The sequence below is a fragment of the Felis catus genome, chromosome A3 (assembly GCF_018350175.1).
Source record: "Felis catus isolate Fca126 chromosome A3, F.catus_Fca126_mat1.0, whole genome shotgun sequence".
In the NCBI taxonomy this organism is placed as follows: domain Eukaryota; kingdom Metazoa; phylum Chordata; class Mammalia; order Carnivora; family Felidae; genus Felis; species Felis catus.
Window position 1 is genome coordinate 127,435,211 of NC_058370.1, and position 17,600 is coordinate 127,452,810.

At 38.3% G+C, this 17,600-nt stretch overlaps 1 long non-coding RNA gene across 6 annotated transcripts in view; it reads left to right on the forward strand.

Moving 5' to 3' along the window:
* The window catches only part of LOC109498383, a 403,201-nt gene that overhangs the window by 286,637 nt on the left and 98,964 nt on the right, over positions 1–17,600 (forward strand). For all 6 annotated transcript variants that reach the window (XR_006595960.1, XR_006595961.1, XR_006595957.1 and 3 more), the window contains one exon: positions 7,543–7,677. This is a non-coding gene — a long non-coding RNA (uncharacterized LOC109498383). The remainder of the gene's footprint in view (positions 1–7,542; positions 7,678–17,600) is intronic.

The following is a 17,600-nucleotide window of genomic DNA, read 5'->3' on the forward strand; positions in this document are numbered from 1 at the left end:
CAAGAGGGTTCCCGTTTCTCCACATCCTCTTCAGCATCTATAGTCTCCTGATTTGTTCATTTTGGCGACTCTGACCGGCCTGAGGTGATATCTGAGTGTGGTTTTGATTTGTATTTCCCTGATGAGGAGCGACGTTGAGCATCTTTTCATGTGCCTGTTGGCCATCCGGATGTCTTCTTTAGAGAAGTGTCTATTCATGTTTTCTGCCCATTTCTTCACTGGGTTATTTGTTTTTCGGGTGTGGAGTTTGGTGAGCTCTTTATAGATTTTGGATACTAGCCCTTTGTCCGATACGTCATTTGCAAATATCTTTTCCCATTCCATTGGTTGCCTTTTAGTTTTGTTGATTGTTTCCTTTGCTGTGCAGAAGCTTTTTATCTTCATAGGGTCCCAGTAATTCATTTTTGCTTTTAATTCCCTTGCCTTTGGGGATGTGTCGAGTAAGAGATTGCTACGGCTGAGGTCAGAGAGGTCTTTTCCTGCTTTCTCCTCTAGGGTTTTGATGGTTTCCTATCTCACATTCAGGTCCTTTATCCATTTTGAATTTATTTTTGTGAATGGTGTGAGAAAGTGTTCTAGTTTCAACCTTCTGCATGTTGCTGTCCAGTTCTCCCAGCACCATTTTTTAAAGGGACTGTTTTATTTTTTCCATTGGATGTTCTTTCCTGCTTTGTCAAAGATGAGTTGGCCATACGTTTGTGGGTCTAGTTCTGGGGTTTCTATTCTATTCCATTGGTCTATGTGTCTGTTTTTGTGCCAATACCATGCTGTCTTGATGATCACAGCTTTGTAGTAGAGGCTAAAGTCTGGGATTGTGATGCCTTCTGCTTTAGTGTCCACTTAGTATTTTAAAAAGGAGGCAATTAGTCTAGAAGAAGTGACCTGCCCAATATAACTAGTCCTTTAACATCAGAGCTGGACCTAGGCCTGGGTTCTTTCCAGATAAAACTCTTCAAAGCCCGATGAAGTCTTTCCCTTATAGGAGCCCTGAGTCCATGTTGGTCTTTATGGCACCAACCTCCACCTGTCATTGTGAAACATGTTATTTTTATTCTAAAAGTTTTCATTTTCCGAAGTAAATAATTTCTTAACTGAGCAGAGCCAAAACAAAACCTTTCTTGATTTGAACCATGCTGGAATGACAATGGACAGCGTGGGTTTGGGTTTCCATCAAAGACATTTCCTTTTCCAACTGTAAACCATTTCATTGTTCAGTCCAGAGGTTCAGATGTCAGAGTTTGCAAGAAAGATGGCTCTGGGGTGCAATCTAGCCAAGAATTTTTCTCAAGGAGAACTGAAACCTAAGTTATTAAGCTGTGAGAAGACTTATTTCGAAAGGATTTACTTTCCCCCTAATGAGATCAGGAGCTTCTGTTCAGGGCCTGAGTTTCTCCTAACATAAAACATCAAAGGGATCAATTACTGACGCTGAGAACTGAGACCTCATTTTTGTACTTTCAGATGGAGAATTTTAGCTTCTGGCTGCTTTTTTCTTTCTGTTTTCCCTTCATCAAGCTATCGGAGAGCAGGGTAGGGGAGGCACCACAATAACAAATGTGAAAATATGAGTCAAGAAAGAACTGAGTATAAAAGATAGAAAGAGAAAGAGAGAGAGAAAGAAAAAAGAACTGAACATACTCTTTTCTGCCATCCAGTCATGGTTTTTTCCCCAGATGACTCCTCAGTTGTCAATCTTCTTTATGTTATGCAATGACACGCAATATTGCATGTGCAATTAAAAGGGGCTGTACATTTTCCCTTTTTTTTGAAGACAGAACACCTGTATATACATTAATAATAATGAGGATGTTCATAATTATGAAGATAATGGCAACACATATAACATTTGCATAGCTCTCATGTGTCAGGGACAGGAAAAGGCTTTTATTCATTCATCCCACAGATGTGGGATGAGCACCAGATGTGTGCCAGGCAGGGTCTAGAATTGAAGGCACAGCAGTGAACAAAATGCAAAAGAATCTGACTTTTTGTGGTGCTTACATTCCAGTGAAATCCTTTCCATGAATTACCTCATCTATTTGCATAAATGAACTCAGTCCCTGCCCTAAATTTAGGATGTAGGTATGACTAGTTCTTTAATTTTACAGAAGAAGAATCATTTCTCGGCCTTTTGGCTAAGATCAAGTGTAATTTTACAGAAGAAACTTAAGACTCAAGAATGTTAAATATGGTGTGCAAGATGACAAAGTCAGAACCAGGTTAGCTGGTATTCGTGCCCAACCACATCTAACTAGTGGTTACATTACTCTCCTCAAATCCCGCATCTGCGATTTGAAGTTAGACTTGTCCAATTCTGTTTACTCATTCCTCTGCGTGTGCTTCACATGCACAGGGCACACCCATATGCACGCGCGAATGCACCCTCGCTCCTTAAACCCTTTCTCGTGTGAACAGTGGGGAGCTGAAGGGGCGCTAATTCTTCGTGAAAATGGCTGGACTATCATTTACAAACGAGTAAAACAACCTCATTTACTCTTGCAGTTTTCCTCCCAGAGGCGTCTACGTGTTTTGAAATACAGTAGGGTTCGTTTGTTTGTTTACATGATTTTCTTTTATCCCAGGCTTGTTGATTTCATTGTATTTTGTTAAGATGTATAGCACCAGCATACTTTTTAAAGTGAAAACTATGCAAAAATAAAAATAAAAATAAAAATAAATAAATAAATAAATAATAAAAAAAGATATATTCCCAGAAATGTCTTCCCTCCCCTATTCCTTCCACTTAGTTTTCCTTTCATCCCCTGCAGATAACCAAGTTTATTGTTTTTGGTTTATCCTTCCTATGTTGGTGTTTTGCAACACTAAGCATATATATGTATCTTATCTTATTATATTATCTTCTTTTTTACCCAAAAGTTAGCACACTATATATACTGTGTGGTTTTCTTTGTTGTTGCTTTTTTTTTTTTTTCCACTTTACAATATATCCTGCAATTCATTCCATTTCAGTTCGGGGGCCTTCCTTATTCATTTTTATATCTGTGAAGCACTACTTGGGGTGGATGTAATACAATTTATTTAGCAATTCTTCTATATTTGGGCATTTAGGTTGATTCAAACACCTTGCAATTACCAAAAATGTTGCAAATAACCTTATGCAAATTTGTTTTCCTGCTTTTGGACCTGTAGCATCAAATAAAGCCTTAGCAGATTTCTGGGTTAAGATGTAAATTCTTAGTGGATTTCTGGCTAAATGAACATTCATTTTATTAGATACTGCTAAATTTCTCTCCATTGTTATACTGTTTTTATTTCTATAAACATTGTATGAGTGACTGCTTTCCTATAGTTTTGCGAATGGTGTGTTTTATCAAGCTATTGGATTTCTTGCCAATCTAATGAGTGAGAAATGATATTTTAGTGTGGTTTTAAATTTGCACTGATCTTATGAATAGAATTGAACATCTTTTCATATGTTAAAAAACATTTTTTGTGATTTTTTTTTTATGTCCTTTGCTCATTTTTGGTCTACTCCCTACCAACTAAAAATAAAGTCTTCATATTTTAGTGCTGTTAGTCATTTATCTGTGATACATAAATCATTTTTCTTTTTTGTTTAAGTTTATTTAATTTGAGAGAGAGAGAAAAAAAAAAAGAGCACAAGCAGGGGAGGGGCAGAGAAAGAGAGGGAAGGTGAGAATCCCAAGCAGGCTCTGCACTGTCAGTGCAGGCTCAATCACAGGAACCAAGAGATCATGACCTGAGCTGAAATCAAGAGTCCAACGCTTAACCGAGATGCCCCACATAACATGTTTTTCTTCCAATTCGCCCATTTTTCTTGTGATTTTGCTATTATACCATGATTTGAAATATTTTTGTTGTAAAATTTATTAATTTTTTTTTCAAATTGAGGCTGGATTTTGTATAATGGATCACTGTTTTTACACTCAAGTTATAGAAGAATTTTTCTTTTAATATTCAAATAGTTTTATATTTTTTACATTGTTGGATATATTAGGAATTTATTCTTATGTAAGATGTGAGAAAATGTTCTAACCTAAACTTTTCAAATGGCTATCCAGTTATTCTAACACCATCTATTAAAAGCCCTTTTCCTCAATGATATGAGACACTACCTTTTTAATGTACTAAATTTTTATATGTAATACATTGTGTCTCTGGACTTTCTATTTCATTCCATTAATCTTCTATCTACTCATGCATTAGTATGGTTTAGTAGGTGTGGCTGTGTGTTTTAATATCTGTTAAAATGAATTCTCCTTCCCTCATAAATCTTCTTTAACTGTATTATTATAACTATATTATATGTTGTTGTATGTTTAATGTTTCCACATGGACTTTAGTATCAACTTACCAAGCTATAGTAAAATAGTTTAACTTTTTATTGGGATAAGTTAAAATTTCCCTCAGTCAACCCTTAGTAGGGTGGAGCCCATCCTGTAATATATTCCTCAGAAAGAATTCAAGAATATGGTATTTCCTATGTTCCTACATGTTCAAAGCTAGCTTTCTGTAGCTTTATTAGTTGAATGACCATTTGGCCAATCTCCTTGAGTTACTTATAAAACTCCCACTGTAGCATTGATTTATATTTGTTCTTGAGAAGCATGCCGGGTGGACACATGTCATAGATCTGTCTAAACTCATAGAATGTACAGTGCCACAAGCGAACTATAATGTAAACTATGGACTTTGAGTGATTATGTCACTCAGTGTAGGTTTATCAAATGTAAGAAATGTACCACCCTGGCGAATGATGTCGCTAATGGGGATGGCTCTGCATGTATGGGACGATGAGTATATGGAAAATCTCTGTACCTTCCTTCTCAACTTTGTTGTCAACCTAAAACTTCTCTTTAAAAAAAAGCCTGAATCATCATCATCATCATCATCATCATCATCCCTGGTAATTAAAACCAGGATGGAGACAGATATTCCAGTGAGAACACTGTTAATAATCCAAGAGATGGTGATGGAGACTTAAATCAAGTTTTTAGTCAAGAATATAGCAAGAAGAATATTTTCAGATGCCTGATTGAACATCTCACATATTTTATGCATTGATTATTTGGAAAAACTCATAGAATAAGTTAATGTTAGTAATGTATCTTAAGAGGTAACTGTACTTTCATATTTGATTTTCAAGTGACATTTCTTATGAATTATATACCACAATTAGAATCTTAGTGGTTCAAACTTTGTAACTGTAATCAGTCAACTTTAGTAGAGCTTGGAGAGAAGAAGATCTGGTAAAGTTCATCACGAATCTGAACAGTTCAGTTGTAAGCTGATTATCAGATTGCATGGGGCTTCTCTGTAGAGCTGCCTGACAGTTTCAGAACAAGTTGTGCCTGTCTTCAAATTCTAATCTGGCTTTTACTTCCTCCAATTCTTCCAACTTCATTCTAAATAAATGCTGGAGCTCCCAAAGTGCAATATAGAATGATGCTTGATAACATTTCATCAATTCCCTACTTGGAGCCAGAGAGCTGGAGTAACTAAGTTTGGAGCCAGGCACAGTTTGCACAGACCTCTCTTGGTGAAGAGAACTGGAAAGTCAGACACTCTAGGAGATTTTTTTCTCTTTCTTATTTTTTCACTGCTGACTCAAATCAATCTCTAATCATTTCACTTTGGTTTTCACCAGCACCTTCCTATTCTGTCCTATTATTTGTATGCACAGTCAATGAACAGGCACAGTAAAGTGTTTTGTATATAAAGACCTACTATAATGAATAAGAGAGAAAAAAAGGAACTGAGATTTTAATGTCCAATATAAGCAAAGATGTAATAGAACTGGAATGCCCATGGACATTGGCACTGGAAATTCTTTGCGAAAGCTGTTTTCAGAAGTTTCAAAAGAACTGTTTACTTGATGAATTTAATAAGCAATAATCATGGATGGTGTATGTGAATGCCGTCCTGCTGCTATTTGGATTTGGGGGTGGAGAGTTAAGGGGAGTTTTCTGGCTCATAATAATAACACAATTATTTTTTGAGCGTTTACTATTTGCCAGGCACTGTGCCAAGTCCTTTACATGTCTTTATTTTGTTCCTTATTTAATCTTACAACAACTTCATGTGATAGGTGTTACTACCTTTCCCTGTTTTACATATGAGGAAATTTAGCCTCAGAGGAGTTAAGTAATATTTTAACAATCACAAAGCTGATAAGTAGCAGCAGTTGCATTTAAACCCAAGTCTCCCTGACCCCAGAACGCTGATCCTCTATGCTTAACTGCCAGTTAATATCTCAAAGTATTAAGAATTCTTTTCAAATTCTTCTGGAATCCATCATTCCACCGTTGCTTTGTCATTCACCTCTTCTGTCTACTGACAGAGTGCATTTACTAACTAGGTCATCATAGGTTTTTTTTTTTTTTTTTTTTTTTTTTTTTTTCCTTTCTTTCCTTTCCCTAGCCCAACTTCTGGTGTTCTTGTTCATTTATTTTTTGGAGAAAGCAACAGTCACCTAACTGGTCTCCTTGCCTTGAGTCCCAAACTCTGCAATCCATTCTTCTTACAGCACCCAGAATTATCTTCAGCTTAAAACCCTCTATTGGTTCCTTTTTTTATGTTTATTTTTGAGAGAGGGAGAGAGAAAGACAGGGAGAGGAGAGAGGGAGTGAGAGGATCCAAAGCGGGCTCTGTGTTGACAACAGAGAGTGCAACGTGGGTCTTGAACTTACAAGCCCCAAGATCATGACCTGAGCCAAAGTCAGAAGCTTAACCAACTGAGCCACCCAGGTGCCCCAGTTCCTTTCCTTTTCAAGGCAAAATATCTAAGCATTCTTGTATACAGAACCTTCATTCTCTTACTGACTTAGCTGAAAGTATCCAGCCCCCTCCCTGCTTTACTCTTGACATGCTTATCTGAGTATCTCTCAACACCTTTGTCTGAAGCTATTCCCTCTACTAGGTATCCCTCTCACCACATCCAAATCTTACAAATTCTAAAGGTTGAGCTCAAGTGTAGCTTTCTCTAACCCCTAGCCTATATTAAATATACCTCTCCGCTCTCTTAATAGCCTGTGCTATACATCATCCCAAGCATTATTACCAGTTGAGTAGTTATGCCTCTGCTCATGTGTCTCTCCCATTGTAGGTTGCGCCATTCATCACTTTATCCACAATGGATAACTCCAGCTCCTTCATTTTTATAGAGACAGAGACACTAAGTAATTTTTCCAAGGTTGCACAGCTTGTTAATTGCTGTGTGGAAGCTGAACAGTGTCCTGCTGAGGATGGACTATGGAATTATTTCAGGCCACATACTGTTAATTAATAGATTCTGCTCTTTTTAACCTCTCTGAGCTGTGGCTTACTCGTGTGTAAAATATGGTTAATAGACCTATGCCAGAGTGTTGTTGAGAGAATAGAATCAGATGAAGTAATGTATGAAGCTGCCTAGCAAGACCATTTGGGGACCTCAATCTTATTTCTTTCCTTTGCAGGTGTATAAATAAAGCTCAGTTTTGCTGAGGTCATCCATGATTTCTGGGCATTTCTTTTCTGCTGAACCTTGAAGAGTAACAAAGCCTTCTTTCTCTTTGATTCTAGGTCTACTCTGTAGGTTCCCATTCATTCCTCATGCATAGCAGCAGAAGGGACACTGACAAGCACATCAGAGAGGGAATTGCTTGAAATAGATTCTGGGCGGGAAGACCCAGTATTTTTTTTCTGCAAATTGTCCAAGTAAGACTGACTTATGGGCTAAGCCTGTTTCCCTCGGCTTCTATGACTCGGAGTCATTTCATTTCTCTCTGCCCCTTGGTATAAATGGGATTAAACAGACTAATTTGCCAAATAAAGGTGTTAAATACATTAATTAAAGGCTTTGGTAATTCACAGTATTTCACTGGTGGAGGGCTCACACAGAGTTCCAAGTACATTGTTCCATTACACTTTCTTTCTGCCTGTTCCGAATAGAGAGACAATTCTTGTCATTTTGGAGGCTCATCCTACCATTTGTACCTAGCAAGTATCTTGATCTCAATATATTTTGAAAGCAGGTTAGTTTTCTCCAATGGTGGAATTCACTATAAGTGTTCAAGGTTGGAATGACATGGAACACATACCACTATGGTCCTCTTAAACTTCATAGCCCTAACAAAAGCCAAACTTCCCAACTGTGGAATCAACTGTCTTTTTCCGTGGAGTTCATACTCTGGAAGGTATAACTTTTGGTGGAATTTCTGCAGAAATTCTGAAAAGAGCCAGCCAAGGTTAAAAAAAAAAAAAAGGATTATGATTTCCATGGAGGAGTATGAACTTTCTTCTTCCTACATTAGGAGGAATAACAACAACTACAAAAGAATAAAGGAAGCAGCTTGACCAACTGTGCCCTTATTCCCTTTCCTGGGAAAGCCAGAGGCAAGTGTCCTTGTCTACCACAAAACTTTTAAGCTGTCCCAAGTTTAACATGGGATAATTGAGAAAATCCTGGAGGCCCAACCCATACTAGGTCCTTGAGGTAAAAAAGAGAAGTTTGAAACTCAGTTCTTCCCCTCCAGAAGCTTACAATCAAGGTGATAGAAACATGACATGAACATAATAAATCAATTAACACTTATGTGGAAGTCTTTGCTAACTGCCACCAGTTCTGTCCAACTCTCCTTTAAAGGGGCTCTAGAGATGAGGGAGTGATCCCAACTGACATGGGAGAAAAGGGGTAGAGAATATATCTTTCTCATTAAGGGCAAATTCTGTTCAGATAATCTTTGACTTATAATGGGATTACATCCAGATAAACCCATCATAGGTTGAAAATACTGGAAGTCAAAAATGAATTTAATATGCCTAACCTACCCAGCATCATAGCTTAGTCTACCATACCTTAATGTGCTCAGAACACTTATGTTAGCCTACAGCTGAGCAAAATCATCTAACACAAGCCTATTTTATAGTAAAGGTTGAAGATCTCATGCAATTTCTTGAATACTGTGCTGAGAGTGAAAAGCAATCATTGTATATGTGTGAAAGTGTTGTCAGTGGTTTGCTCTAGTGATCACCTGGCTGAATGGGAGGTGCAGTCACTGCCACTGCCCAGTATAATGCAAGCCCAAGAAAAGACCTGAATTCAAAATTCGAAGTATGATTTCTACTGAACAAGTACATCGCTCTTGTACCATTGTAAAGTCAAAAACCTGTAAGTTGAGCCATCATGAGTCAGGGACTGTCTGTATACTATTTAATTCAGCAGTTTTTACAGCAACAAATACTGTGTGTGGCCGTAGGAAAGTGCCAGAGAATGTTTATTTAGATGAAAGGGAACTGAGTTGTAACAACAATACCTTTGCAGGGTGTCTAAATGGAAAAGGAAATACATACTCCTTGTTCTTTATTAATGTGATGTTAAATATTTCTCAAGGGGCGCCTGGGTGGCGCAGTCGGTTAAGCGTCGGACTTCAGCCAGGTCACGATCTTGCAGTCCGTGAGTTCGAGCCCCGCGTCGGGCTCTGGGCTGATGGCTCAGAGCCTGGAGCCTGTTTCCGATTCTGTGTCTCCCTCTCTCTCTGCCCCTCCCCCGTTCATGCTCTGTCTCTCTCTGTCGCAAAAATAAACAAACGTTGAAAAAAAATTTAAAAAAAAATAAATATTTCTCAAGATAAATTTTCAGCATTATTCTGGTCACAGAATGGAGATACCGAACACAAGTATGAGCCGAATTAGATGAGTGCCCCAGTCCCCTTGAACTGTAGGTGAGGAGTTCTGATTTCTGTGCCGCTGCCCCTATCCCCACCCCTATAAGCCTCTAGTTATTTTTACCCTCTTCTTGTTTCTGTGTGATTTTTGCTTTCATGGACCACGGCAACCAGTGTCCTGAAGGAAGAGAAAATGTCTCTGTTGTTTTGAAAGTTGCTTGTGAAGGTAGGGGCTTCAGACCTCAGACCAACTCCAAAATGCTTAGTCAGGCCCTATGTAGGGGTAAAACTCTGAAACAAAGCTTCTTTGAGTTGCCTACAGATTCCACTGTTTTCCTCATCATCAGCCAAGACACTACACTAAGTCTCTTTATGTTTTTCTTTCTTGCCCATGAAATTACCTACAGCAAAAGCTGTAAAATGAAAGTCTACAAACCAAAATAATTCTGCATGTGGATTATGTTCAGTTTTCATACAGGGTTTTTTTTTAAGGAATTGAGTTGATTTTGAATATTTATAAATCTAGAGATACCACTTAAAATCAGTATTGAAGGCTTCCTTAAAAGAAAATAAAATTAAGCATATTGGGACACTGGGCTTACCTTCCTCCAGGGTGGCTGGTGCCTAATGCTGAATAGCAGTCTCCCCTTTGTGTGAGATGCATACCTTCCTCTTTGCCACAGATCCTTCCAACCCCCAGTGTCCCCACAGCAAGATTGGGTGTCAACTTTCATTTGTTGTAATGTTGGGTTGTTGTCTTCTTATAGTCAAGTTCAGAGGAAAGCAAAATAGTTCCTTTATCTACATTTCTACCAAATGTGACCAAACAGAAGATATATTGCAAGCATATATTTCACTCATGTGTCAGTAATCAATCCAAGTACTTGGGGGACAGCAGGGTATATGGAAAAGATGTACATATGGAATTTATACTCAAGTGGGGACTTATAGACAGTAAACTATATTTATAAACAATGAGCAATTTAATAATTAAGATAATTTGAGGGAACAGAAGAATGTTATAACGGAGATAAAATAGAATAATGTGGAGTGAACAAAAGGGGGAAAGTAGAGGGGACGATGTCAGAAAGGGAGGTAAGAGACAGAGAGATCAAGAAGCAACTTGCCAGGACAGAGTTTGGATTACATTATAAGTGCGGTGAACAGCCACTGTGGAGTTTTCAGCAGGAGCAAACAGACATAATTTGCTCTTTGAAAGATCATTGCGGCTGTGACGGGAGAAATGACTCTCGGGGAGCACAGGCAATCAGACAGTCCAGGGAGATAGGGTGGGGGTGGTGATTGGTGCTACTGCTCTAGAATGGCGGATGGTGAGAGACGTTCAGATTTAAGGTATGTTTTGGAGGTAGTGGCAACAAAGCTTAATGCTGGATTGAATTTGGGGTGTGCAAGAAAGAGAAAGATGAAAATGAATTTTGGGCCTGAGTGACTGGATGGGAGAGATGGGGAATGCTGAAATGGGGGTGGAGCTGGGGCTGCTGGAGAAGCAGATTTGGCAGACAGTGGCAACACTGTCACTCCAGCCATATTGCGACAGGGACGATTGTAATGCCCCGGAGTGTAGCTGTTGAGTAGGCAGTAGGATATCAGAGCACGAAATCTAAGAAGAGGTTTGGTCTGGGGGAATTTGGTGGCTGGGATTGAGTGAGATTACCTAGGAAGGGTGTAAATAAAGAAGAGAGAAAAGAAAAGGGTGGAGAAAATAGCCTCGGCTCATCCCAACGCTTAAATTGGAAGCGGACAAAGATGCGTGAAAGGTGGTTGAGAAGGAAGGTACACTAGGATAGAAGGAAAACAACTTGAGGACAGTTTTCCTGAGACTGAGGTAAGAGAATATTTCAAAAAGGAGAGATCAACCCAGTCATATGCTACTGAGAAATCAAATAAAGGTGACTGAACATTGATCATTGCCTTTGGCAAGATGTAGTTTTTTGGTGCAATGATTGAGCTATTTCAGTGGTATGGGGGGTAGAAAAGCCTAGAAGTAGGTTGAGAAGGTGATATTAGGGAACAACATTGAGGGGAAGTATTAACCGTTATTTTGAAGGGTTTTGATGTTAAGAACAGAGAAACGTAATTGTATCTGGAGGGCAATTTGGAGTTTCAGAAGCACATTGGTGTGCTGATTGGAGTGGTCCTTTAGAGAGGAGATGTATAAAATAGAAGCTCAGATCCATACCAAGTAAGATGGGATGGAGTCAGGGGTAAGTGGAGGGTTTGGATTGAAATCAGAACTTGCATCTTCCATTTACTAAGATGTCAAAAAAGTGATTCAGATGCTAGTGGGTTAATAGGCTGGTCCTGTGAAAATGAGGTAGCTTTCTTTGCAGTACCGTTCTTTTCTTTCTGGAGATGATCAGCTGACAGTGGTGATTAGTCCTTCAAACTGTGAGTAGAAAAAAAAAGTGTGAAATAGCCATCTTGCTGTGTGGGAGAATGAATTCAGTAGAGAGATGCAGTGACATCATTGAGCAGTATTGAGTGACCATTTGAAATATGTGGTCATAAATAGGAAATGATTCCTGTCAATAGAGTTGTATGATTTCAATCCAGGAACATTCAATAATTCATGTACAGGAATGGAATGAATGGTATATTTCACCAAGACTGGGTCCTTGATAGACAAGCACAGTAGAGGGAAGGATGGCCAGAGGACATGAGTGTCTGTGCTAGAGCATTGATAGTGCTGAGACATGGAATCTAAGCTGAATTACTGAAGGAATAAAGGCATATGGGGAAGAATTGAAAGTACAAAGTCACCATTGATTTTGTATCCTGCGACTTTGCTGAATTCATGCTAAGTGAAATAAGCCATACAGAGAAAGACAGATACCATATGTTTTCACTCTTATGTGGATCATGAGAAACTTAACAGGAACCCACGGGGGAGGGGAAGGAAAAAAAAAAAAGAGAGAGAGAGGTTAGAGTGGGAGACAGCCAAAGCATAAGAGACTCTTAAAAACTGAGAACAAGCTGAGAGCTGATGGGGGATGGGAGGAAGAAGGGTGGGTGATGGGTATTGAAGAGGGCATCTTTTGGGATGAGCACTGGGTGTTGTATGGAAACCAATTTGGCAATAAATTTCATATATTTAAAAAAATAAAATAAACTACCAAACTACCAAAAAAAAAAAAGTACAAAGTCAATAGGATCAGTGGTTGAGGGATTGCTGGTGTAGGAACCAGAGAGGAAGTTGGAAGGATGGAGATAATGGGGTTCAAGAGTGGAATTTACATTTTATAGGTCACCTTCTCATACGCTATTGTGATTGATAATTTTATGTATCGACATGGCTAGTCTATGGTGCCTCGTCATTTAGTGAAACAACAGTCTAGTTACAGCTATGAATTTCCTTTGCCTTTATGAAAGAAACAAGAAAGCTCATGCCTTCATTTGTCATGTTAAATGAGGACCTGGTCCTTGAAACTGTAGTAGCCATCATGTATCCAGGAGAGGAAAGCCAAAAACATTTCAGACCCTGACATTGTTTTACTGCTGAGTCAACCAATCCTGGAACTGCCTACCTCCATGTTTTATTATGTAAGGTAATGTTCCTATACTTTAAACTACTTTAATTGGGATTTTCACATTATGGGATTCCTAGCCGATACACTTTAGTGACCTCCCTAGATATATTGGCCAAGGACCTGTCCCTACCCCCCAGTTATTTTTTTTCTTCCTCACTTGTAACTATCTGATATTATTACATGTGTTCATTACCCGGTTTTAGTCCACCTTCCCCTTATTGAAATGAAACTCCCCAAAGCAGAGAGCAGCTCACCTCCAACATCCCTGAGGCCTCTAGGCCGACGATAGTACACGGTCTGTGTATGAATGCGTGTTGTTAATTTTCAAAAAGGAGGTGAAAGGATATGAGAACCAGAAATCTAGACCTATTTCCATACGTGTCCATGCTGCTTTCTCAATAGCTGGATGACACTGGCAAAGTTTCTTAATGTCTCAGTACTCAAATACCTCATGTTTATCACAGCTTGTCCACACGAGGCTGCGATGAGGTTCAGGTGAAAGGTCACATGTGAGAGCTTTATAAATGAAAGAGCAAGGCAAAAATGTAAGAGAGGATTACTTTTCCTTTATGAATAACACATGATTTTTATCTGAAATTACTTAGTGTTATTATTGTTTAAGGTCATAAAAGAATAATTCTCAATAAAAACCATTGAACTTTAACTGAAATAGATAATTGACATGAAATTAGAAATGCTATACCAGCATCGTACTGTAAGGTTTACTTTCCTGGATCATTTACATTTTCTCACTTGCCTGGACACTATAAAGAGCTTTTCCTCCCAGAGTATTCTGTAAGAAATTTTAAATTCTTAGCAACAACAAAAAAAGTTAGATCTGCCAAAGGCAGGGATAGATCAAAGAAAAAAAGGGGGGGGGAGAAGGTACTGTCATTTCTATTCCATTGGCCAACAGTTTTTTTTTTTAATATTCTATCTCAAGCTCTATACTATGTTTTCTATTTTTAAAAATTCATATCCAATCTTTATCAGGACAATGGGGCAAAGAGAGCAGAGCATTTCTCTTAACATTTACATTTATTCACCAAATACATAGATCAGACTAACCCACACAATGGCAATGGAATATTTCTTTTTACTCATGGCCCAGGGGATGATATTCTTCTTGATCAAATAGATGAACAATATAGGTTAAAGAGGGAGAAAAGTATATCCCATGTATAGGTAATAAGTGACTGAATTAAAACTGTTTAAGAACAGGCCCTAATATAATCTGTGGTTCCAAATATTTTAACTGGGGTGATGTCACAGGTAGGCAACCCTTCTATGAGGCTATCATTTATGATAGAGCATATTAAATTTTTTTACGTGTATTTATTTTAGAGATTGAGAGAGAGAGAGAGAACACATGGGAGGGGCAGAGAGAGAGGGAGAGAGAGAGAGACAATCCTAAACAGGCTTCACACTGTCAGCACAGAGCCCGATGCGGGGCTCAGACCCACAAACCGTGAGATCATGACCTCGGCCAAAATCAAGAGGCAGTCATTTAACCGACTGAGCCACCCAGGCGCCCCTGTGATAGAACATATTAAATGACATGGTTAAGAAGAATAATTTTTCTGTTTTATGTATTATATTTATTAAAATTTAGCTAAACCTTTCTTGGATACCAATGGTAAATGCAGAATATGACAATACTTGTTTCTTCTGGCGTTTAATCTGGAACATAGCTATGATCTGTGATGTTCACACAAAAGCACATGCGCTTTATTTATGCAAGAGATCATCTGAACCTTATTTGGAGTTCATGAATTCATACTTGAGAAGGAGTTATAATAAGAAGAGTTCTTCCTGGTGGATAAGAACCAACAGCAGCTGTAGAATCTTCATTTAACTCTCCCTGTGATGCTGTGAGGGAGGTGTGTTTAGATGTACTGGATTTGTGACATTTGGTGGAAATGTGACCAAAATTTAGAGCAAGTGCATCTCTACAGAGCACCTCTCCTTCCTTAGAGATTCCAGATTGGACTCTGAAAACAGAGTGAAAAATGGCAGAAAGGAAATGGAAAAACACTACCTCATTATTGGGTGTGTCAGTGCCCACATAGGCTCTCTGAGAAAAAGGCCCTGACCTCCACCTGCTGTTTGACGAGAAACTTCTCCTTTCATGGGTTGTGGAAGAACCTAGGGTAGGTGGGAAGACAGGGAGAAAGGAAGCAGCTTTCTCCACTCCATACATGCCACTGCTTTCACTGTGTAAACGAAATAGCAGAGGTTCACAGCGGCCGTATGTTTTTCTCAGTTTCACAGCTGGAAAGGGGCAGAGCCAGATTCTGAAGTCAAGTCTGCAGGATTCTAAGTGATTTGCAATGGCCCTGCTTGTCCTTTTCCCCTGCCCTATGCTATTTTCCCAAATTACCCTTTATTTGGCTTCCTAATGTACAGCAACTGAAGAACAAAAAATAACAGGTGGTAAAGACATTGCTACAGGCATGCGCACAGACAGTTGCCCAAAGGGACAGAAATATCACACCAGAGTCATGGACATGACTTACAGCTACCAATAGAATTATGTTCCTTATGAACATACAAAAGAACAACATTGTCTGCTTCCTTTTACACACACACACACACACACACACACATCACTATTTGGCATTTATGGAAGGAGAAATCACTCCATATTCCTCAATAGCATCTAAGGTCATTCATCTGTTACAACTCGAAATTATTGATCACCAACAATATATTAGTCACGAAGAGAAATATTCAGTGTAGTTTATTTTAAAAGGCAGGGAAGATTATAATGAAAAGATTCTGTAAGCATATTTCATGACATAGCAATCCCTTAGCAGTGAATTGCTGAAAAGCAGCAGAATTTATGGCCGGATAAGGGTTTGAACTACTGCATTTTATGTAAGCCTTTAGATGATTTGCATCGCCTATTAGCATACAAACTAATACATATAATAATAAATAAGCCTTTTTTTTCTTTTTTGAATTGTTTAACTCAGCATTGCCCAAACGTATTTGACCTTAAAAACCCTTTTATCATACTCATAATTCAAGCCATGGGACTGGATTTCAAGAGAATTCCCTCTTGAGGGAGGTATAATAAATTCAGAAACATTTTCCTCAGAATGTTAAAGTTTTCTCCTTTTAAAATCTTTCAAAAAGAATAGCTCTGGCACTACTAGGGTAAGTTCCATGCTCCTGGAGCACTCCCTCGATGGCCCGGATCATCCACTGAATAAATGGAGTTTTACTCGATCATGCTACAGTATTCTCAGAGAAATTCCAACATTTGGGGGATGACATGGTTGTTTCGGGTCGATTAGTTGAATGGACTTATTTTCCAGTAATCCCCTTCCTGTAGAAGAACTCAGAAAATTCTAGTGTCTTACTTATTATGATAACCAAATCCGATCCGTGATTGAAATCCCACTGATTTTCCAGTAATTAACCTTAAGCCTCAAAAAAATGACCTCAGATTATTGAAAACCTGCTTCCTCAGAGAAGATACTTTCCCCCTTAAATATATATATATATATATATATATATATATATATATATATATATGTATATCTGTAGATAGATAGATAGATATAGATACAGATAGATAGATAGATATAGATATAGATATAGATATAGATATAGATATAGATATATATGAGTCAATAACAGAAAAAGGTACATTTCTTCTAAGGCAGTTTAAAATAAGATCTACAGCTAACACTTGTCATGCTATCTCACCATCTGTGTCAGAAGGAAAAGTAGACAAAGGGAAAAAAAAATAAACAATAGTGTTCAGCACTTCAAGGACCTTATATTTTCTCATTATTTCCTGAATAAAATAGTTACAGGGACTATCTTTACTCTAGAAGGCTATCTATTCCTCTCATTTTCAAAATATTTGTGTTTGGCCTCAGTGCTCAGACCTGCCCATCAAACATAAAAGGGCTGACTGGCCTGATGTAATTATCATACCAAAAAAAAAAAAAAAAAAAGGAAAAAAAAAAGAACATTATGTCCAAACTGCAGTGAACATCAAGAAGAAAATAGATGGACACTATTTTCTGCATTTTAAGCAAGTGCCCACATCAGGAAATCTAATAGACCATTCCAGAACCAGTAATCAAAGGACAGGCACCTTTTTGTTAGATACATTCAGTTCTTTCTGTTGTGAATAGATGCAATGAAGCATTTGAAACTGCCAAGTGACAGAGAATATTTAAATCTTTTTTTTCCCTTCTCTCTCTACAGCAAATCAGCAGACTATATTCTCTTCTACATTTTGTCCGACAAGCAGCACTTTTTTATATAAAGGGCAGATGAGCAAGTTAATGAATGCTGTGCGGTTACCGTACAGATACCTACCTGCCAGCCACTCTGGCACTAAGAGGAAGTCAAATGGTCAGGGTACAAGAGAGACTTATTACTCAAACCTAAAGTGTTTTGAAATTGC